This window comes from Mesocricetus auratus, unplaced genomic scaffold (assembly GCF_017639785.1).
Source record: "Mesocricetus auratus isolate SY011 unplaced genomic scaffold, BCM_Maur_2.0 Super-Scaffold_100013, whole genome shotgun sequence".
NCBI lineage: Eukaryota > Metazoa > Chordata > Mammalia > Rodentia > Cricetidae > Mesocricetus > Mesocricetus auratus.
In genome coordinates, this window is record NW_024429196.1 from 12,532,670 (window position 1) to 12,557,047 (window position 24,378).

Sequence of the window (24,378 nt, forward strand, 5' to 3'; positions counted from 1 at the left end):
ATAGAATAGATGATAAAATACTTTCTTTAAATCTTACTAAATGTTAATGGACTAAATATTATAACTACATTTCTTACTTGATAACTGTTCTGTTGTATATAATTTGACTGTGTTAAAGTTAAAAGCTATCTTTTTACTTATACAGAAAAGAGGAGATGATGGGGAAGTCCTTTTGTGTATATGTTTGTCTTATTGCTTGATAAATAAAGCATTGTTGGCCTACAGGGAAACAAGATGGGTGGGACTAGGAGTCGAGGAGGGTCCTGGGAAATGTATTCAAGAGGTTACTGACGGAGAGTTCTTTAAAGGGATACTAGGATCCCATCTCTTTCCTCCTGTTCACCTTCATTTCCTGGCTGCCATGAAGCAAGTAGCTTCTTCTGCCATGTGCCCCCACCACATTGTACTGTGATGTCACAGGCCCAAAGCAACACCACGACAAGGTGGCAACGAACTGAACTCCCTCCCCAAACTGTGACCCCAGATGACTCTTTCCTCTTTGTAAACTGGATATCTCAGGTATTTTACTGCAGTGTTCCAAAGTTATCATTCCGGAAAGGGCACAGATTCACTGAGGATACAAGCCATTCTGTTGCTGTCCTTGGAAGATGGGTCTACATCAGGTAAGACATGCTTCCATTCTATGTCTTCATGGAAAGGACCGAGCTTTGTCCTCCCACAGACTCAGCAGAAGCTGCTTATGATTACCTGAGTCTGCAGGTGAAGCCTCTGGCCCTTCAGATAGGACTCAGCAGAGAGGACTTTGAGATTCCAGATATAAAAGGGCTAAATTTCCTTCCTTAGGAGAAGCCAACCCAGGTTGTCAATTCAGATGCCACTTTGCGTCTCAGGCTAAGTGATGGGTTTTGCAGCAAGGATTTAAGTCCTGGATATGTTGGAGCCCAGCAGTGCTGTGAGAGGTTTGGGATGGCTAATTGACTCTTGGGATATTAGTCCTAATTACATAAGAGGAGAGTTTCTACCTTCTCAGGCTCCACATTGCTGGGGAGTGTGGATGGCTGTGGAGAATTAGGAGGCCATCTTGTCAGTGTGGTAGGCATGATTCTCTCTGGCATTTTATCATTTGTATGTCAGCTTAGTATCTCAAAAGTCCCTCAAGTCTTGCGCCATTGACCATCTGTAGCAGTGTTCACTGCAAGACTGCTACAACCATCTTGTTCCTTCAACAGAGACGCTGGGCTTTCTCCACCATTCTCTGGGGATACTGCTTCCCAGGCTGCTGCTGATCCTCAGCAGCCTTGATTTCCTCTGAAGTGGTCATGGAAATTGAAGTGTGGTTATTATGACTAACCCACTTATGAATGCAACCCTATTCCTTTCTCAGAGGGACATCAAAGCTGGTCCCTGGAGAAGTCTAAGGAACATAGAACCAATAATAGAACTTGCCATATAGCAAATTCATCAGACAATATCCATTGTGGCACGGTGGCACGCTATGTAGCAGTCAAAGTACCTTTTAAAATGTGATCCGGCATAACCAGGTGGTGGTGGCTCATTCATTTAATCCCAGCACTTGGGAGGCAGAGACAGGCAGATCTCTGTGAGTTCAAGGCTAGCCTGGTCAACAGAGTGAGTTCCAGGACAGGCTCCAAAGCTACACAGAGAAGCTCTGTCTCAAAAAACAAATGAGGGATCAGGAAGACTGAATAGGAGGAAGAACAGAGGAGAGCAAGAAAAGAGACACCTTAGTAGAGGGAGTCATTATAGGCTTAAAGAGAAATCTGGCACTAGGGAAATGTCCAAAGATCCATAAGGATGACCCCAACTAAGAATCTAAGAAATAGTAGAGAGGATGCCTTAAATAACCTTCCCCTATAATGAGAATGATGACTACCTTATATACCATCATAGAGCCTTCATCCAGTAGCTGATGAAAGTAGAAGCAGACACCCATAGCTAAGCAGTAAGCCAAACTCCTGGAATCCAGTTGTAAAGAGGGAGGAGGGGTGAGCAAAGGGGTCAAGACTACGCTGGAGAAACAGCTGACCTGACCTAGTGAGAGCACACGGACCCAATCATAAAGCTGGGGAGCCAGATTTGATCGAACCAAGCCCTCTGAATGTGGGTTCCATTTAGGAGGGCTGGGCACTCTGACAGTGAAACCAGTATTTATCCCTAGTGCACAAATGGACTTTGGGAGCCCATTAACCATGGAGGGCCCTCTCCCAAAGGATGTGACAGACTTTGATGATCACCCATGGAAGACCTCATCCTCTCTGGGGACTGGATGGGGGTTGGTGAGGGGTATGGGAGGATGAGAGGGAGAAGGAACTGCAACTGATATGTAAAATAAGATTGATTCTAAATTAAATAAATAAAAAGTTATAAATTAAAAAAAGAAAAACAAAATAAACAAACAAAAGTGAGCCTGCAGATGAGGGCTGTCCCTGCTGCTGCCAACCTCTCACTGGCCAAAGCAATCTCGCATACTGCTTTATTTTGAAGGTCTCACAGGTTGGCTTTCTGATTCTCTCCCTTGGTTTGAAAATTAGTCATGATGGGAGGTAGTGTCCACCAGTGTCAGGCCGGCCCACCGAGCTGAGATTGCATCTTCATACTAACCATGGGCTTGATTTCCACACGCATCTTCATGCTGTATCATTTGCTTCACTCATGATTGGCTCTTGTGGAATATTATTTTAACTAGGCAAAGCTAGGCAAAGGTGTGCTACTTTAGTTTATGATCATTTATTTAATTATGTAGAGGTGTGTTGTGTTTGTTTCACTTTGCCTGCCTAGTAGTCTAATAAAAAGCTGAACAGGGAATAGTTAGGCAGAGAAACGTAGGTGGGCTGGTAGGTAGAGAGATTGAACAGGGAAGAGTAATCTAGGAATGAGAGAGAGAGAGAAAGAGAGAGAGAGACAGAGAGAGACAGAGAGAGAGACAGAGAGAGAGACAGAGAGAGACAGAGACAGAGGAGAAGAAGAAGAAGATGATGATGATTATGAAGAAGAAGATGATGAAGAAGAAGAGGAGGAGGAGGAGAAGGGGGGAGAAAGAGAACGGGGAACACACTCAGGGACAGAAGCCAGGCAGCTGCCAGCTAACCAGACACGAGAATCAGTGAAAGTAAGTTATACAGAAAGAACAGTAAAAATCCCCAAGGCAAAAGGTAGATTAAAAAAAACAGGTTAGCTTAAGCTAAAAGAGCTAGCCAGAAATGAGCCTAACTAAGGTAGGCCATGCATTCATAGCTAATAAGAAGTCTCTGTGTCATGATTGAGAGCTAGTTGGTGGCCCCCAAAAGAAAAATCCTGGTACATATGTCAAACCACATACTAGTTCAATGGCATTAGTCAGTAACAATATATAATGTCTCACCAGTAGCTTTTCTGTTTCACATGGGTGGCTGGAGTCCTGAAATGTCTGGGAGGTTGAAAATGACCTTCCCGAGCTGACTGACTGCTGGCTTTTGGATGCTGCTGCTAGCTGCTGCTGGCTGCAGGTTGCAGGCTAGGAGCTGAGCTGGGGCTGTGCTGACAGGGCCTTCCCTTCTGTTCAGGGAGATTTGCCATGCATCTTTAGGGTTTCCTCTCATCAGGGAAGAAGGGAGTGAAAAGAGAAAATGACAAGATATTATTACTCTCATATTTTCATTTATCCCAACTCCTTCAAATTTCTACCAGGTTTACGTGATGACAACTAAAAAGTTAAATACAACTTGTCTTTTATTGTAGTGGATAGAGGTGATAGGGTCCAGAGATAAAAATAATAATAATTTAAATAAACTAGTTAGTATTTCAAATCAGGACATCTTGTTTATTTATTTTTTTTAATGCCACATACTTTGTTGGAGAGGAAGTACATGAAATAGTTGAGTTCCTGACTCAGGAAGACACAAAGCCATCTCTGGCACTTGCTCCAATGGGAGTTTATGTCTTATGGGTTTAAGTCCTTGGTGAATAAGTTTGAACGCCTTAATTGTTGCCCTGCAGAAGTTTGGCCCCTCATCGAAGCCTCTCACTTCTCTGTAATTGTGTCTGTTGTTGAGCACACTGTAGCTGGTATTGAAGTATAGTTTTTCCTTTGCACAAATCATGACCATTCAAGTTGGGTAGTGGTGGTGCATACCTTTAATCTCAGCACTGAGGAGATAGAGGCAGGCAGATTTCTTTGAGTTTGAGGCCAGCCTGGTCTACAAAGCAAGTTCCAGGACAGGTTCCAAAGCTACACGGAGAAATCCTGTCTCAAAAAAGCAAATCAACAACAACAAAAACAAATCATGCCCCTGCCATCACTATTATGATAAAGCTTGAGGAACCTTGGCAGTTTCCATGGCAGATGAGGGTGACTGAAGCAGGGGACAAACATGCCAGGCAGACAGAACTTAAGTGAGAAGTTTTACTAGAATGGGGAGAGAGGGGGAGGAAATAGAAAAGGGATAAAGAGACAGAGACACAGAGATGGGGAGAGGACAGAACAGAAGAGGCAGACAATACTATCTGCCCCAGGGAAATAGCAAGAAAGAGAGTGAGAGCAGAAAGAGAGCAAAAGTGGGCAGGGGTCTTTCTTTTAAAGGGGTCCTTTGCACCTGTGTGCAGACTATGCAATCATGGAACCCTGGGCTGACCAGAGTACTCTCTGACTGCATTCTTCCAGGTCACCACCATGGAACATATATATAAGTTTGGTCCCAGGAATCATGACAATGAAATGCATGCACCAACACAGTCATAAATAGGTCTATAGTAATAACAACAAGGGTATATAAGGAACAGAGGCATCAGAGGACCCTTCCCTGGTATTACAAGCTTTAATTTTTCATGTTCCTCTGCTGCAAGGGATCTTGGGAGGTTCTAGACTAGAGTATATTAGAGGCAGATATTTACCAGTAGTGAGACACTGCAAGATCCTCTGCAGGTAGAGCAGGGGAAGGGCCAGTTCAACCAGACTTTCCTCAGAAGGATGGTGAGTGCTGACCAACTCAGACCCTCTCCCCATTAGTTATTGGGAGAAAATATACACTGAGTTGGGAGTCTGTCTAAGCAGGCTCTCGATTTATTTCAACAGGCAGGAACTTATATAGGGCTGTGTTAGGGGATGGGAATCTTAGGTTGGGGTAAGGTGACATGAGGAGTAAGGGCCAATAATAGTCCACCAAGCTGGCAGGTAGATAGGCTGGGGGCAATCTTATATCAGGCCTTGCTGAGTCACCCCCACATGGAGGTTACAGGCCAGAGACAGGCCGCCAAACTCTAGCCAGGCTCAGGAGGTTAGAATTGGTCTCGCATCTGAGCCTTTTTAGGCCCAACGAGACTCTATGATAAAATTCCATTAGGTTGTCAGCTAGGACAGGGTGGAACTTATTGCTGATGCAGATGCTTTTGAGTCACCCAAAATCTCATTAATAACCCTTCCCTTCCTTAATACTTCTGTTAGTAAGCCCAATGTGTTCATTGGCTCACTGAGCCAGGAAGAGGTGGAATTGTTGCTTTGGTATGCTGTTGGTCCCTTGTCTGAGGTGAATAGACACTTGTTCATTTCTCCCCAGGAAGAGTGACACAACAGTGAAATTAACAGAGGTCTCCCTGCTATACTAAGAACGTAAATCAATTTAGAGTGAAACTGAAGCATTTTAAAAGATTTGTATACACACATATATCTATGCATATGTATGTATGTATGTATGTATGTGTGTGTGTGTGTGTGTAAGTGTGTGTATGTGTGTGTTTGTGCACATCATGAAAGAAGAAGTGCCTACAGAGGCCAGACATGTTGGATTCTCTGGAACTAGAGTTACAGGCCATTGTGGGTCATCTGATATGTGTACTAAGAACTAAACTTGGGTTCTCTGCAAGAGTGCTAAGTGCTCTTAACCACTGAGCCATCTCTTTGGCCCTGAAAACTTTTTCACAGCACATTGCACTTTTGTAAAATGCCCATGTATCAATTCCCAGAAGTCATTGCTGTCATAATTTACAGAAAGAGGTAAGGATTTGGGGCTGGGCATATTTTCTTGATTATTAGTGTGTATCCAACACAGTACAGGTCTTTACAAGATACTTCTCCCATGAAGTAGTTTCAGCCAGAGAGAGATGTGAGTTAGATCCTAGCCAGAGTGATGCTGTGTCTGGCTTCGAAGATAGAGGAAGAGGCCATAAGCCAAGTAAAGTAGGAAGCCTCTAGAAAAAACAAACAAACAGCTTTGCTCTGTCTCCAGCAGGGACTGCAGCCCTGGACACACCCTGATTTTAACCTAATAAGGGATATTAGGCTTAGACTCATGCCCTGCAGGGTCAGAAACAGCCACCTGATTGTATGTGCAGAGCTGATAATAACCGTTTTGTAGCGGATAGCAATTGTTTTCATGTGGATGTTTCTTTAAAAATGGTGTCTTCTTCAGCACTTTGAAGATTGTTTAGATTCTTCAGAGGTGTCTTTTTCCTCAAAAACTAATGAGGGAGTTTATGAGAAAGAGAAGAGAGATAGGTAGGGAGACTGAGGGAGAATAAGAGACAGAGAGCAGAGAGAGACAGAGACAGAGATGGACACAGAGGCACAGACTCTGTGACCAGATTTTGCATCCCACCAGGCTCTGGAAACCATGTGAGACTAGTCCCAGTGATAGCAGGCTGAATGTCAGGCACAACCAGCAGGTGGCCGTGTCTGTCCATCCATGTGTTCTGGTCACGAGTCATTCCACTTGTTAATAAAGCCTCTGCCCTACTGAATGGCAAGCATGGCACACAAGAGATTTGATGCAGATTTTAGCTTAACAATAGATTTTGAATCCACTTTGATGTTACAGTAAATCTTCACCTCACCTCTGATATATGCTCTCCAAGCATCTCCACTTCCTACACATGAGAGCTATTTTATTTTTCTTTGAACATGAGGTGGATAGACATTTGTTCACATTCTTTGGTATTTTGGAGATGCAACCAGAGTGCCTCGTGGCCTTTGCATATTTTCTCTTAGACATTGAGATCTATCAACTCACCGAATGGTTCTGCTGTTCTAGTCCTGTGGTTTCTCTGCTCCACCAAGGTCTATGTGTCAGGAGCCTGCCACTGTTGCCTCCATCACTTCCTTGTTTATTTATGGTATGAGAACCATGTTAGGCCCCCTGTTGCTCTTTACCACTTGAAGTCATCCAAATTCCAGACCGCAAAAAGCAGTTTCTATTGTTCCCTGAAAGTCTTTCCCCCATCCAACTCTGGAACCTACAATTCATTCTTTGAGATACCTCCTCAGATAATCCCTTTTCAGAAAGATCCTCCTAATTACTCCACTCTAGTGCCTTCTGCAATTAAATAACAAAAATGAGAAATTTGACTAAAAAAATAAGCAAAAGTCCTGAATAGGCATTTTTGCTAGGTAAGCCTGGGACAGTCAATAGGCATGGAACAAAATGTTCATTGTTCATCATCAAGGAAATGCAAGCCCAGGCCATGAGTTATTATGTCATCATTAAACCAGCTATGATTAGAATGACCAGAGATAACAAGTGTTGATGAGGACCTAGAGACTGGGAGCACTTGGACACTGTGGGTGGGAATGTGATGGGTAGAACCATTATGAAAAACAGTGTGGTGGCTTCTTAGAAACCTAAAAATAGGATGCGTTAATGGCAGAGAGTCAAGGAGGCTTAATGATACATAAGTTTAACAGTGTCTCCGAATTCCTGCGTGTCTGCAGAGGACAGTGCTTCTAAATGGGAGGATCAGGGGATGCCTGCTTCAGATTAGTGAGAGACCTGCTTATAGTGATAACCTTGAGTTTTAAGGCCTGGAAAATGGGCCCCAAAGACAACCTCAGGTTGATGCTCTTCTTTAAGTTTATTGCTTACTTTGGGACAGACAACATGTAACAGAACAATATGGAGAAAATCACCAGTGCCCAGTGATGGCTACTCAAACAGAACCCACCAGAATTTGAGGCTGATGATGTCACATATCTCAGAAGGAAATGTCAAGGGATACCATGTCTTCCTGGCTGACAGGGAGTGGAAGCTTCTGGTCATTTCTACAATTTTCAAATTTTATCATTTGAAAAACATCCACTACGGCAGAGACCATGACTGATACAAAAACCAATAAGGCTGTCAACCTGTCTTCCCTTCGGAGAATTCATCGTCCTTGAGTCTCTAATTTAGCTTTATTTTGGAGTTTTGTTCAAATGCTGTACAACAACTTATAGCCCACAGTATATTCTAATGAGAGATAATCCCGACCCTTCATCAAAACCCGATGATGACAAGTGGTTCTTTTTTTTTTAGATACATGATTTTATTATGTGTTAATATTTAAAATGTGCACAGAAAAGTGATATATAGTCAATAAAAGTAGAAAGTGATAGGATTCAACTATTGAGGAAAATTTTTGTTCAGTTATACAGTTAACTAAGGAAGGAATTAGTAGCCAGACATTTTAATGTACATATGATGTGTTTAGTAGACCTTATTCAGAATTAGATGGCAAAGAATAGTCATAGTAATTTTTATAAAGTTTTAAGGATAGTGATAATTTCAATTGTAAGTGATGTAAATGCTCACATGCACAAAAAAGAGTTCCATAATAAAATGAAGACAGAGAGAGCATTATGAATGTAAATTTTTTAAAAAGCCTTCCTCACAGCTCTCAATTTGAACCAACCTGCCCAAATCTTGATCTTGTACAGCTATCTTCCAAACTTTGAGGCAATACACTTCTTTTGTGTAAACCAAACAGGTACTTGGTAGTAACTGGTTACAGGGATGATGGAAAACTAATGAGCTAATGAGCAAAGGGATTAAGGCCATGCTGGGGGAACCCACAGAAACAGCTGACCTGACCAAGTGGGAGCTCAGGGACCCTAGTCATAAACCTGGGGAACCAGCATTGGATGAACCAAGTCTCCTGAATGTAGGTGTCAGTTAGGAGGTCTGGGCAGACAAGGGGACCTCTGACAGTGGAACCAGTACTTATCCCTCTTAGCCTAGTTCACAGGGAGGGCCTAGGCCCTACCCCAATTGATGTGACAGACTGACAATCAGCCATGGAAGGCCTCACCCTCCCTGGAGAATGGATGGGCAGTGGGACTGGGGGCGGGGGAGAGCGGTGGGAGACATAGGAGGATGGGAGGGAGAGGGAACTGGGATTAACATGTAAAGTAAAATTGTTTCTAATTTAAATAAAATTTATAATAAAAAGCTTTGGAATTGCTTTGACTGTTGTGTCTGTTATTTAACTGACATAGCTTGTCAGTGTTCTCCTGAGAACTCGTCCTTGGCATATGCACCTTCATAAAGGGGTACTTTTCAAATCACATTTTAAAATATCACCTACCCATTGAGGAGGCCTAGGTAATCTATGGGGCCTTGGGTAATATATATCCCTGGCATACAAATAGACTTTGAGTGCCCATCCCACAATGAGGGATGCTTTCTGACTTTTTTTTTTTTAGTTTTTTTTTTAATTTTAAATAGCTTGTTTTACATGTCAATCCCAGTTCCCTCTCCCTCCCCTCCTCCCGCACTCCCCTTCCACCCTCCCTCCCACCCTATTGCCACATACTTCCACATAGGGGATGTCTAGAGTCTATCATTTTACTCTTGGTAGGGTCAAGGCACTCCCCTAAGAGTCCAGGCTGAGAGAGCATCTCTCTTTGTGCTATAGGCACATGAAGACAGATTGTATACCAGGAATAGACACTGATCCACAGCTCAGAGCCCCATAGGTTGTCCAGGCCTTCTCACTGACACTCACATTTGGGGGTCCAGATCAGTCCCATTCTGGCCTCCCCACTGTCGGTCTGGGGTCCAAGAGCACTCCCCTGTTCAGATCAGCTGTCTCTGCTGGTTTTGCCAGCCCATTCTTTGCCAATTTGCTCATCATTCCTCTCTCTCTGTCACTGGGTTCCTTGGGTTCAGTTCAGTGCTTAGATGTGTGTTTGCCTCTGCTTCCATCAGTCCCAGGATGAAGGCTCCCGGATAGTTATAGACATCAAGTTCATTATCAGGAATGGGCATTCGAGGTGGTCCTTCCACTATTGCTTAGCTTGCCAATTGATGTTATACCTTTAGATCACTCGAGGTCACTCTGGTGCCTGATCTGTCTTCGATCCTATGATTCCCTCTTCCCCCTATTCTACCCCCACCCCCTCAACTTCCTGTTCCCCCATGACCAACTCCCTTCCTCTTTACCCCCTCTATTCTTCCCAGGTCCCACTGCCCCCCTCGCCCTGTTCCCCATCCATTCAGAGGATCTTGTCTCCATCCTCTTCTCTTGGGTACTATGTATATATGCATATCTTTTAGGTTCTTTCCTGTTTCCCAGACTCTCTATCTGTGGAAGTGCAGACTGGCCCTATCCTGATCCATATCTAAAATCCATATATGAGTGAGTACATACCATGTTTGTCTTTTTGTGACTGGGTTACCTCACTCAGGATGGTTTCTTCCAGTGCTATCCATTTCCCTGCGAATTTCAAGATTCCATTGTTTTTTTCTGCTGAGTAATACTCCATTGTGTAAATGTACCACATTTTCTCTATCCACTCTTCAGTTGAGGGGCATCTAGGTTGCTTCCAGGTTCTGGCTATTACAAACAATGCTGCTATGAACATAGTGGAGCAGATGCCCTTGTTGTATGAACCTGCCTCATTTGGATAAATGCCTAAGAGTGGAATTGCTGGGTCTAGTGGTAGATTAATTCCCATTTTCCTGAGGAATCTCCATACTGATTTCCAAAGAGGCTGTATGAGTTGGCATTCCCACCAGCAGTGGAGGAGTGTTCCTCTCTCTCCACATCCCCTCCAGCATAAATTGTCTTCGGTGTTTTTGATTCTAGCCATTCTGACAGGAGTAAGATGGTATCTCAGAGTTGTTTTGATTTGCATTTCCCTGATGGCTAAGGATGTTGAGCACTTTCTTAAGTGTCTCTTGGCCATTTTAGCCTCCTCTACTGAGAATTCTCTATTTAGCTCTGTACCCCACCTTTCAAGTGGATCCTTTGGTGTTTTGGAGACTTGTTTCTTGAGTTCTTTGTAAATTTTGGAGATTAGCCCTCTGTCAGATGTAGGGTTAGTGAATATCTTTTCCCATTCTGTGGCCTGCCTTTTTGTCTTTTTGATTGTGTCCTTTGCCTTACAGAAGCTTTTTAGTTTCAGAAGGTCCCATTTGTTAATTGTTGATCTCAGTGCCTGTGCCACTGGTGTTATGTTTAGGAAGTGGTCTCCTGTACCAACTCGTTGAAGAGTATCTCCCACTTTCTCTTCTAAAAGTTTCAGTGTGGCTGGATGTATGTTGAGATCTTTGATCCATTTGGACTTAAGTTTTGTACAAGGCGATAAACATGGATCTATCTGCAGTCTTCTGCATACCACTACCCAGTTATGCCAGCACCATTTGTTGAAGATGCTTTCTTTTTTCCACTGTACAGTTTTAGCTTCTTTGTCAAAAATCAGGTGTTCATAGGTGTGTGGGTTAAAATTAGGGCTTTCGATTCGGTTCCATTGGTCTACCTGCCTATTGGGTTTGGGACTGGGTTTTGAAGTCATCTATGCTTACAGTAATTGATGGTACTTTGTGCCTGTGAATTCACTCCAAACATCTAGGAAGACTATATCAGGTTATTATGATAACAGTAAACATTGCCATCATAATCACAAACATTTGAGTACTTACTATATATCTATTTCCTCTTCAAACGTCACGATTTGATTATATTCTTCTCATCTTTGTTTCTAATACCTGACACAAACAACTTAATGGTGGAAGGATGTGCTTTGGCTTATGATTTCGGAGATTTAGCCTGTGTGCATTTGGGGAGAACACCGTGGCAGCAGGATGTGTTGCTGAAGAATTTTTTCACCTCAGGGTGGACAGGTAGCAGGAAGAAGCACCTCATGTTATGGCTGATGGAAAGCAGGTCTGAAGCATAACAGGAAGAGGCCAGACAGGACACAGCTCTAAATGATATGTCCCTAATGATGTACTTCCTCCAAACAGGTCCACCCTTCCAGAATTCTACTGCTGCCCAGTAATCTATTTAAACTTGGAAACTTTCAATAGAGCAGTCATTTACAATGTCGGAGCCTTGCGATCTGATTGTCTCAGACACACACAGAGGTATGTCTCATGATCACGGGCAGTTCTCAATCTGACAGTTCGATCCCATGTACATTCTTCTCATCCTTACAGTGACTCAGTGGAACCTGTACTGTTACTATCAACTCAATGCACAGATGATCATGAGGCAAGGGAAGGTGGTTTGTACTTACATGCTGAGTTATAATATTGAGTCAAGATGGATATATAACAGAAAAAGGTGTAGAAAATCACTTTAAATTACTGTGGGTCAGTCCAAAGATGAAAAGTTTTCAATAGGGGAATTATGAAGGGGTGAGTATTTGAGTTGGGTATGAACAATTTTACATGCATTAAAGACTTGGCAATGGGGTGTGATGAAGGATGGGCTGGGAGAGGAGGGTGGAACATTGCTGGCAGGATAACTTCTCCGCTAGAATGCACTGGCTACTAGGGGCTGAGCACTCACACTTACCAATATCCACGGTTCTCAGGAGTGGCACACTTGGCTGAAGTAGAGTCTCCTCTTAAATACTGAGCTGGTCTGTTCACCAGTAGGAACAATGGCTACTTCCCAATCTCAAATCCCCGAGGCACTGACTACAAATTATGGGAGTCAGATTTCAGTAAAAATGAGAAACCATATACAAACATCTACCCAACATCAGGGTCTACCCAGAATCTTCCTGTGCAATTCCAAGTTGCATGTACACAGTGGTGTCTGTAAGTCTCTTTTGAACTAATAAAGAGAAAGAGAAGGGCTCGGAGACTGGCTCAGAGGGCCTGGGTCGGGGTCACTGCACCCTCTCCTGACAGTTTACTTACCCTGATGTGTGGAAGCTCGTAACTGACTGATTTTCCTTTTCTCCTAACTTTATCTTCTAATGGAAACATAGGAGCATCATGTCTTGTGATAACAGCTCAATTCTGCCCCTTGCTTTGGGGAGAAACTGGGGAAGTTGGGGAGAAATTGCATATGACTGATAGTTAAGGGAGTTTCCAGTCTCTAGCATGACAGTGTTAGGGATAGCTGGGTTGAGAAAACTGGTTCTTCCAACTTAGCACTCCTTAGAGAGAGCATTTTTTCCTAGAGATAAAACAATAGAATTCTATACACAGAGAAAGTAGATGTGGAGTGGAGACAGGGAATGTTTGGGGGTGAGGAAGATCCAGAGTAGATATAAAATGTGTTGGGAAAGGAAAAATATTAGGTGAAGTGTAGAAACAGTTATGCTCTGAATCTGAGGCTGAAGAAACATGAATTTGACAAATGTGAGTCTATTTATATAGGGCTACAAGCCCTGGCCCACTCAAGCAAAGGGTTTTTAGGGAAGTTCCATATCATTAACTCTGGCCTTGCATAGGCTTTTTCTCGGTAATAGTTTCCTTCATGGTCTATCAAAAGCAAAGATGAACAATTTAGAATTGGTAAGTGTCTTCTGAGAGAAGGGGAAGATACATGGAATGTTTTGGCTTCTTCAGTTTAGCAACTATCATCCCTGGTCACATAATTCAGGACTTACAGTATGGGAAAGTCTGATGCAACCTGTGTTGATGGGGTAGTTCTCATCCTACATCTCCCATCCCATCTTATACAGTACAGGCTGTAAGTGCATGGGGGGTGGGTCAGCCAGCTTCATCTCATTTAACAAAATACTTGAGATGATTATGTCGTAGAAAAAGGTTTATTGTGGATCTTGGTTTTGGAGGTTTAGTCTAAGATCAAGTGTTTCCATTGTTTTGGGCCTCTGATTGAAGAAGCATATCATGGCGGGGCTGATTGCTTGCCACACAAACCAGGAAGAAGAGGGTAATCCAGGAGTCCACACAACACTTTCTGAGAGTGTCCCACCAGTGACCATTGGAACTGTCAGGAGGTTTTGCCTCCCATTTGCATCATGCTGGGGATGAAGCCTTTGATGAACAGATCTATGGGGAACCCTTCAAACAGACCACAGTAACTGACATGAAGTGTTTTTCTTGGGATGGAGTAAAAGTATACAAATATTCAAAGAAGAAAGGACTGAACTATTCATAGACAAGATCGGCTTCATTTAAATGTGATACAATAATGGGCATAGGTGTGGTTGCTTAAATTCGGAGCCCAGGACGTGTGTAAGGGAGAGAATGCCATTTGGAACATTGGAGAGTAAGCCCGTGAGGCAACATCCTTCCCTTCCACAGTCTGGAAGCAAGTGCCCTGGTGACCAGGGAGGAGATAGTATCAGGCAACCATGCAGTGATGCATTCCTGGAGCCTCATTCCAATCTGCACGCTCAGTCTCCAGTACACTTCTACTTCCAATAGCCAGCCTGCCACTGTGGACTCTGGTGCTAGGCCAAGGCTGGCTTCTACTCAGGCCGGAGCCTGCTTTGCTACACCAGCGACTTCTCTTAGGCGGTGACCCTGGGTGGAGGTGCTTGAGCACTCCAGCTCTCTCATCCACTGGGTATAGATGCTTGGTACAGTTTGGCAGGGGAGCTGACCCTGGATTTAGCAGCTCAGCCGGGCTTAGCTTACTTCTCATACTTGTCCCATTGCCTCTCTTGTCCAGTGACTTAGCTAGGATTCCTGGTGTTGTGATAAAAAACTTCGACCAGAAGAACTTTGGGAGGAAAGGGTTTATTTGGCTTACATTTTAACGTTGCTGCTCATCACCAAAGGAAGTCAGGACAGGAACTCAAACAGGGCAGGATCCTGGCTGGAGGCTGGAGCTGATGCAGAGGCCATGGAGGGGTGCAGCTCTTCATAGTTTGCCCAGATTGCTTTCTTATAGTACCCAAGACCACCAGTCAAGGGTCATATCACCCACAATGGTTTGAGCCTTCCCCATCAATCACTAGTTAAGGAGATGCTCTACAGGCTTGCCTAGAACCTGATCTTATGGAGGCATTTTCTCAGTTGAGGTTCCTTCCTCTCAAAAGATTCTAGCTTGTGTCACATTGACATTAAAGTAGCCAGCACAACAGGTTTTCTTATAAATACATTCTATAGAAAAACAAACTCACATTCATATAAATCCTAGCCTCCAAGTCTGCCTGCTTCAGGGAAACCTGACCTCAGATAGCAGTCATCCAGAGTGTCTGGAGGCAACAGATCCAGATGGCTGACACAGGTTATTTCCACTCAGTGATTCTAATGAGCTATTCAGATCTCTTCAGCTCCAACCATGACCCAACATTTTCACTCTGTACAGAACCATTTTCTCATTGTAATTCCTCTTTCCAGGTAGCTTTCCTACGAATAGGAAAAAAGGCAGAAAGAACATTTCAAGTTCGTTTTAGCAGTTTCTTTTTATAACTGTGCATTTGGAGCTCTGTAAATCCCGAGTTGAGTGTGCTATGAATATATCTTTTCTGAAAGACAGAAGATCCCCGGGGTGCACAGTGCGCACGCACGCACACACACACACATACACACACACACACACACACACTTGCATGTACTACCACACAGATTGATGCATGTGCAGGCATATACGTACAGTTACACAAACACATATACAAAGCACAGATATGTGCTCATAATAGAGTTTTGAGACAGTGTTTTGATGCATACGTAAGGCTGGCACACAATTTGTAACTTAGGTTGGCTTAGAACTCATGATCTCCTGTATCAACCTCCTAAGTGCTAGGATTATAGGATTAAAATTTGACAGGCTGTGCTATTTTAGAATGACTTCAGATGTCACTAGGAGAGGCCTGGTTTGGAAGCCCCTTTAGCTTCTCTCAGTTTACTCTTCAGTTAGCAGAAAGTTTAGCACGTTGATTTGAAGTGGAAGAATTGAGAACAATTTTAAATGTTCCCCTCTTCTCCCTGGGAGGCATCCTCTTCCTAAATGCTGTTTTGAAAAAAATTGCCTTTTCCAAAATCACATATTGAAATTTAATTATCATGGCAACAGAATTAAGATGTAGTTGTTTATGAGGTGATTGGACAAGGAGGGCCCTATGCTCATGGATGGGACGATCTTTATAAAATAGTTAGGTTTTTGTCCCCTTTCTCTTCTGACCTTCTGCTTTCTGCCATATGATGATGCCATAAAGTATCTGCCTTAGGGTCTCTATTGCTGGGAAGAGCCACCATGACCATGGCAACTCTTACAAAGGAAAACATTTAAATATTTAATTGGGGCTGGCTTACAGTTCAGAGCTTCTGTTCTTTATCATCGCAGAGAGAAGCATGGCAACATGCAGGCAGACATGGTGCTGGAGGAGCCGAGGTTCTCTCCATCCTGATCTGCAAGCAGCAGGAGGAGAGACTGCCACACTGGGAGTGGCTTGAATACATATGAGACCTCAAAGCCCACCCTCTCAGTGACAGACTTCTTCCAATAAGGCCACACCCCCTAATAGTGCCACCCCTATAGACCAAGCATCCAAACACAGGAGTCTCTGGGGGACATCCCTATTCAAACCACCACAGTGTCAAGACCTTTGTTGGTAGGTTCCTTGACATTAGACTCCCCAGTCTCTAGAACTGTGAGCTAACAAATTTCCTTTCCTTAAAAATGACCCAGCTGTGGTTGTAAATGTTGATAGCGGTTAAGAGATTGTTTTATTCTTCAAGAGGAAATGAGTTTGATTTCTGTACCAGCTAGCTCATACTGCCTCTTGCTCCAACTTCAGGGCAACCACCAATGCTTCTGACCCCTGTGGGTATCCCACACCAGTGACATATAGTCACACAGACACACATGTCCACATGATTAAAAACAAAATAATTCTTTAAAAAATAACTAAGCTGTTTAGTGTTAGGTATTCTGATTTTTCAGATACAAATCATAGTAGGACATTTATTCTTCTGGGAGGCAAAGACTCTGTAGAGGTGGATTTAGACTTAGTGCCATGTCTCCTGGCTGACTCTCCTCTTGGTGGAGTTGTTTCTTGCAGTCTCCGATTTCCTATGCACATTTGGAGATCTGGATTGCATACCAGTCACTGTATGTCCAACAGATGAAGGAAGCATCCCCACGAAAGATGCGTCACATTTTGCAATGGGCAGGCCTGAGACAGGTTTGCCATGTGTGTATGTATCAGGAGAAGCAAGCCTCCCTTTTTCTGGCTGCAAGAAGATTTAGAGTAAGAAGATGTTGTGAAGAGTCTTGAGCATATTTACCTTCTCAGCCACAACAGGTAGACTCACAGTCAAATATTTGTTTCTGTGACATCATATTTGTTCATAGGAAATTTAGTTGAAGAATGAAGAAATCTTGAATCTTGATTGATGAGTTTACTCTGAAATCTTTAGAGTGATAGATTATAATGATTAGCGTTTGTAAGTGCAGTCATGCGCTGTTGAACACATTAGCATATTTTCCACATAGAGTTTACTTTGTAAAACAAACAAACAAACAAACAAACTTTCCTGAACTGGGTCAAGTGGTGCAGGTCTGTAATCCTGGATGCCTGGGAGGCTTAGAATGGCAAGTTCAAGTCTAGCCTGAGCCACTTAACAAGACTCTGTTTCAAAAATATAAGTGAAAAAAGGAGCTGGGGTTAATTTTTCAAAAGCTTAGCAACACTGTGTTCATTTAGTTTTTCTATTTCTGAATGGAACTTACAAAATCCTGGGCAGTGTTTAATCCCCTGGTGGATATTATTGTCTCACACCCAGGGTAAATGGCTGAGATGCTTATGTAACATATCAAACCAGTGCTGTCCATCAGGTTCTCCCTGCATTCCTCAGTCCCTACCTTTACAGCATATGGCTGGCACACCCAGCCCCTACCCTAAACTTCTCAGGCCAGGACTGGCTGTCCTTACTCCAGCTGTCCTTCCCAATACAATCCGGTCATTTTGCTATGCCGGTTCTTTTGGCCTGTTTGGTCCCTCTCCTCTCTCCCCTCCCTCCTCTTCTCACATGGCCCTACTCAAGGTCATGTCCACTCTGAACTTCCCCAAATGCCTCTGCTTCTGGCTATGTCCTCCCTTTTACCTACGATAAGCTTTCTCCTCCACCACACCTAGGAGCAGTCATGTCCTTTCCTTTATTATTTCTCCTTTTTATGCCATGGGACACTCAAATGATATCACCTCATGACCCCCAGTACTCTGCCAACAACACGAAAGGGTTAAGATACTTTCAACTACCTTAACCACAAAGGATTAAGGCAAATGTTTAACCTCTGGGAACTTCCCATGCCTCTGTTTTTGGAGTCACAGCCCAGATTGCCTTGGCAGTTCTATGATCATGCCACTAGGCGACGCTGCTGTACAGAGTTCTGCCAAGCAGAAACAAAACTGAAAGTTGAGAAAGATCAGATGAGATCGCGCCCTCCATGGGTCTTTCCTGGCGGGGGTGGGGGGGTGGGGTGGGGTGGGGGGGCGGGATGGGGTGGGCCAGAGTGGGGTTCAATTAGAACTCTAGACTCAGAGCAGTCCTACTCTGCTGGCCTCTCAGAGCTCCACTGGAGGTCAGGGCAGGCAGGAAAAAGGCTCTTCATTTGGAGGGGCTGCCTATGCTGGGGACAGAGCCAGAAATAGACCTGGGAGAGAAAAAAAAAAGGAAAAGAATGGGGACTTAGAAGATGATCACAGCCGTTTTTCTCTTTATAAATATAGCTGTCTGCTTCCCACTCTCGCCCATGTCACTGCAGGCCATTAGCGCTCTATTTTTGCCTCTGCGGAGCTCTGGGCCTGGCCCCCTCTGCCTCCCGGGCTCTGGGCTCTCGGATGCTCCTCTCTTGAGGGCAGCACTCCTGGGCCGATGGTTTGACATCATAAGTTATTTTTATACCAGTTGATTGCAGTATCATAACAGCATAGATCTTGCGCCAAAGACTGGCCCCAAACCTGGCAGAGAAGAAAACTGCTTTCAAAGGTAAACCTACTCGATCTCAAAATGCCTCTTAAAGTAAATTATTTACAGTCATTGCAAAAAGTGTTAGAGAAATACATGGCCAAGAGAACCAAATTGCCTTTCCTATATTTTTCTTCTCACCATAAAAAGACTTTCTGATGTCTAGATGAGGCAGGTAGCCCCTTGGCTGTGGTTGGGATTTTAATGTTCAGGAACAGGACCTTGGGCTGGCAAGATCTGTTAGTGGGTGTAGTGCTACATGTACAAACATGAAGACTTGGGTGTGACTCTCCAGAACCCAGGTGAGTCCGCTGTACTAGCACAGGTCTGTCGTCTAAGTGCTGCTAAAGGCTGAAGAAACAGAATCCTGTATAGGAATAGCAACAATACAGACACACACACACAGAGAGAGAGAGAGAGAGAGAGAGAGAGAGAGAGAGAGAGAGAGAGAGAGAGAGAGAGAGAGAGAGAGAGAGACAGAGACAGAGAGAGACAGAGAGAGACAGAGAGAGACAGAGAGAGACAGAGAGAGACAGAGAGAGAGACAGACAGAGACAGGGACAGAGACAGAGACAGAGAGACAGAGAGAGGGGGGTATAGAAACAGAGAAACACATAGACACACACACATACACACGAGAGAGAGGGAGAGACAGACAGAGAAAGAGATACAGAGACCGAGAAAGAGACACAGAGAGAGACACACACAGAAAGAGAGAAATTCAATAGGGTGGAATATGAGAACAGATACAGAGAGAGATTCAAAGAGGGTAGGAGATGAAGACCCAAAGTTGTCCTCTGACCTCTATGCTATATAGCAATGGTTCATCTGCATTTCATAAATGTGTATACACATTTGTGCAACATATCCACAGATATGTCATATGTACACATACATAATACTCATACATACACACAAAAGATGAAAGAGAAAGGCAGAGAAACCCAAAAGAAAGTAGGAGGGAAGGAAGGAAGAGAAAGCCCTTAGCAGCGTAGATCAAGGTATAGTCTCTGCCGTTGTGCTGTAATTCAGAAATCTGACTATGGGTGTCTTTGGGTTCCTCTGGGAACTGGAGTTGGAAGGGAAGTAATGTATGAAGCGACAAGTTCTGACTGGGGTCCCCAAATGGAAATTGGTAGATTGGTACACATAGCAAGGAAAATCACTTGAGGATAGTGCAAAATATAGGTCCCAACCAGAGACCGCTTGCTACCAGCAGTGTTTGTCAAGGGTCAGTGGAAGAGATGAAAATCTTTGCAACTCCAGGGCATAGAAAGATGAGATTTAGACAGTAGGATGTACTCAGGAACTTGCTGTTTCTTCATCTTTGGCCTGCCAGTGCTGGAGCATGGCACTAAAGCAATCCAAGATGGTCAGGTTTTGCATTCTTTGAGCATCTTGTCCCCTACCCCAGCATTGTTTCATCTCATGTCCTCTAAACACAGTACATGTGGTATCAATTGTCTCTATTTTTTATAGCATCTCCACATAAGATGCATCTACCTTTAAGTGTGCTCTCAGTAGTTGGGGCTTATTTGCTCACCTAATGGCTTTCATTCCATCTTTCTTGTTCTCAATAATTGGAGTGTGCTGCCATGGGGAGAGATGTCATCTCATAATTTCTACTGTATGTGGCCAGGAACACAAGATGATCTCTAAGAACAAGGTTTTACCATGAAATTTATGGAAATCTTTACTCTGGCTTTAATAAAAATGAACACTACCTTCAACCTCCAATATTAAGGAAGCTATAGGGCTAAGCAAAACTAAGGGTGTATGAAGAAGCCTATGAAATTTACTAGTTTGTAGGCTAATTTAATAATAATTTTAAAAGGGAATTTAAACAGAGATGCCTTCTGTGGATGGACAATGCTCCTCAAAGAACATGTGGTTTGTTACATGAAAATCTCAGGGCTGGTCACAGGTTACTTCCCTATGAATTACTGATCAAGGAAGCCTCAGAGCCTCCAAAACAACACAAGCGCTTGCCACTGCTCATGTGGTATGAAGACACCATATATGTTGGTTATAGGTAATAGAGAAATCAACCTAGAGCTGAACAGAAACCCCCTCCCTGCTGGGTAGCTATCACAACGCAGGCTGCTGGGTGAGAAAATACAGCATTGGCCCCAGTATGCTACAATTCCAGTCTGCCAGGGAAGATGTACCCACTGGTGTAGAGTGGCATGAGTGTTATAGAGATAACCAATCACTTTCTGATTGTATTTGAGGCCCATTCCACAGAAGGGAATTCATACTTGGTACTGTAAACATGGCCCACAGTTGGGGAGGTCATAACCCTTCTGGTGGGAAACCCACTATTGTTAGTTTGTTAAATGTTTATGTTTATGTTTAGACACATAGATTCATATTGCTCTCAGCCTTGGTGAGAGGGGCTGCATTTGTGTAAATGGTAGTGGTTAGTGCAGGGACTTGTGCTGAGAATAACCAAGTTTGGGTACTCAGCCCTAGATGGGGCATTTATATCACCTTTTCTACTATATGACTCATGAAACATTGCAGAAAAGGGGCTGTAGCAAGAATGTAAGAGCTGGAGGATAGGGAGGAGTGCTCTCTCCTAGCTGTGGCATGGCTGTTCCACTCATGAATTTACATATAGCAGCTATGGTTACCTGCACAAGATCAAGCCAGTTAAAGTTTCAGTGTAGACTGGGTTGGACTCCTGAGGCCCCACACCTAGCTGAGAAGCTACTGAAAGTTGGTGGTTGATGAGGCATGAAGAATCACTCTTGGGAGTGTTGCCATTGCTAGGCTGCTCATGCCCCAGTGGCTGGTTCAATATCCATGCACACATGGGCATAACTAATTAGACTCAGTGCTTTATATAACAAAAAAGAAGAGATGAAGGTGTGAGGGAGGTGTGTTGGGGTATGCAGAGTTGGGGTAGATATGCTGCATATGTGTTTGAATTTTTTCAAAGAATAAATAAAAGCATTGTTTTTTTTAAAAAATGACACTAAATCTAATTGGCCTGTGCTTAATTTGTAAGTCCCCAAAAGATAGAATCAGAAGACTGATATTTGCATGGAGATTGTTCCAAACAGGTGGTTACAGGTAAGAAGTAATTCCAAAAAAGCCAACTCAAATTTCTGGCACTGATCCCAGATTGCATGATAACTTCATGGGAATCATACAGAAAGACACTGAGCACCCGTGTTTCCTGATAACTTCATGCGAATCTCACCAGAAGCTCTGATGTGAGGGACTATTGTTGAGAGTCTGTGTCTTATGCTCTTGGTCTCTCACCAAGCATAGATCACTCATAGTCAGAGTAACTGAGTAAAATCACTACTGAAAAGGAAAGGAAATAAAGAAGTACTCACTTTTCTGTTTCTTGGCAGGTCTCTGTGGAAGGGCACTTCTCAACAACCTCTAAATGGGAAAGATCTTCCAATACAAAAATCTCGGAAACACTGATATACAGGACTTTTCACCCCTTCAAGTTCAAACTTTGGAGAATGTCTACAAAACCACATTCAGAATTTAAATGTTTCTTAAGCAACAGTGTGGGGAAAACACAAATACCCAAATCCAATTACAGCACAGAATGATATTTCCATTTTTCTTCCAGCTAACTGGGAAATACTTTAAGTCATAATAATCACCAGTACTCTTGGGATTCACCCCAAGTTTCTCTAAGAAGTTTTTCTTTGTACTTAATAGAACAGACATGCTTCTCAAGGCTCCATCACTGCTAGGACAAATGGAGCAGCTGATATAGATGGTGTTGGTATGGGTGATCCCCTGAGAGGAGGCTTCAGAGGCATGAATGCCAGTTTTTGAGGGTATACTTGTCAGTGTCATTTTGGGGTCCTGTGTGGAGAGCAAACACATTGCTTCTGCAGAGGTCATCTAGAGAAGTTCTTGAATTTGATGATGTAGAGGACTATTTCTTCATATATCTATTTAATTTTCCCCAATTCACAAATTTCTGAACCTTGATGAGCAGAGGTCTCTTCTGGAACTGAATACACCTTGTGTAATAGGTTTCAAAAGTCAGGGCCCACTTTTTTTTGCCAAGATTTCTTCTTGATTCAGCTCAGCATTAGAAGTGGCCCGAGCATGAGGTTGTCGTTACCAGTGTATGAGGTGTGACACATAGGGTGTAGGGGTCAGGGCACTGGATCCAATCAGGATCACTCACCAGTATTCCAAGTCCAACCCAATTCATGATTACTAGACTTGAGTTGATTTTTTCTCTTTTATTTCATTTTGCTTTTATTTTTGTGGATGCGTGTGGATGCACTACCTATGTGACTTGCCCTTGCATATGTGTGAATACACATGAACACAGAGGACAACCTTGGTACACAGATACTGTCTAATCTTTTTCTTTCTTTTTGGATGAGACAGGGTCTTTTCCTGACTTGGAACTTACCAAGTAGGCAAGACTAGAAGGCTGCCAGGAGAGTGCTTCACTGAACTGTCTCCACAGCTCTAAGACATGATAAAAAAAAGTACCATTTCTTATTTCTAAAACTGGCAATTCATGTGCTTCAACTTAATTTTAAGCTCTGCTGCCTTAGGCTTATGCTTGTAATTATAAGCCATGAACCAATATTTGATTTTGATAGGCAGGTAGCTGTAGCTACGAGTAATACCAGGGCAATAGAAGGTACACAAAGTACTTGGAAGTTCAGAGATTCAGTGCATGCCTGGAATTTTCAGCAAATGTCATGGAATGCAAATTCTAAAGTTCAGGTCCAGGGTAGCTTACCTGTTCCCTAAATGTCTGAGCAGCGTGGTGCGAGGTATTTGTTCTTCCAAAGAATACGAGAGGCTTAGGCATCCTCTCTGGCCTGTCCTCTTCACAGTGAGAGACTGGAAGCGGGTTCTCTCCTGAGGATGAACTTGAATTAGGTACAAAGTGAAAGGCTCCCTTGATACAATTGCAGAGAACGACACACAGTGGTAACTGCTTTTCAAAAGCATTTGGCCTGCAAAAAATCTTTTCAGCATCTAGCGAGGCATCGATCACAACATTTTTTTAGATCTGTTTCCTATTTAACTTTTTCCTATACCATATTCTCTTTCGTTGAGTCATCTCCCAAGGCAGAGGAGAAATCAACTTGTCCCTCCCGAAAATATACTCAAGTCCCTCATCAAGTAGTTTCATTATAAAAGCATCTTAAGGAGAAACAGAAAGAGAAGTCAATTGCAGCTGAGCTCAGACTGAGTAATTGGTTTTAATTTTATTTTATGCTTCAAGGAAGCAATTGAACTTAAAATGCCTGGGACCTTTGAGACTGTATACCACACTTTCGAGTTTCTAATGGATGATCATTCACTTTCCAAACTTGAAAAAAGACCATTTCCTTTTTATTCTGCTAATTACATATTCATGTATTTCTGGACACACACACACACGCTTGTATATGTGTACACACATACATTTGTTTTTGTGCACACACACATACATATGTATTTACACACATGCTACAATCCATATACAGAGGTCAGATGACAACTTGCAGGAGTCAGTTCTCCCCTTAATCATGTGCGTCTCTGGGATAGATTCCCAGTTGCC

The 24,378-nt window shown here is 43.2% G+C and overlaps 1 long non-coding RNA gene across 1 annotated transcript; it reads left to right on the forward strand.

Annotated features, from left to right (window-relative positions):
* The first annotated feature begins 448 nt into the window (after positions 1 to 448).
* On the forward strand, positions 449 to 22,474 carry LOC121143442. Its single transcript, XR_005880627.1, has 3 exons — positions 449 to 623; positions 11,952 to 12,071; positions 22,193 to 22,474. It is a non-coding gene; the product is annotated as an uncharacterized LOC121143442 (long non-coding RNA).
* Positions 22,475 to 24,378: the final 1,904 nt, after the last annotated feature.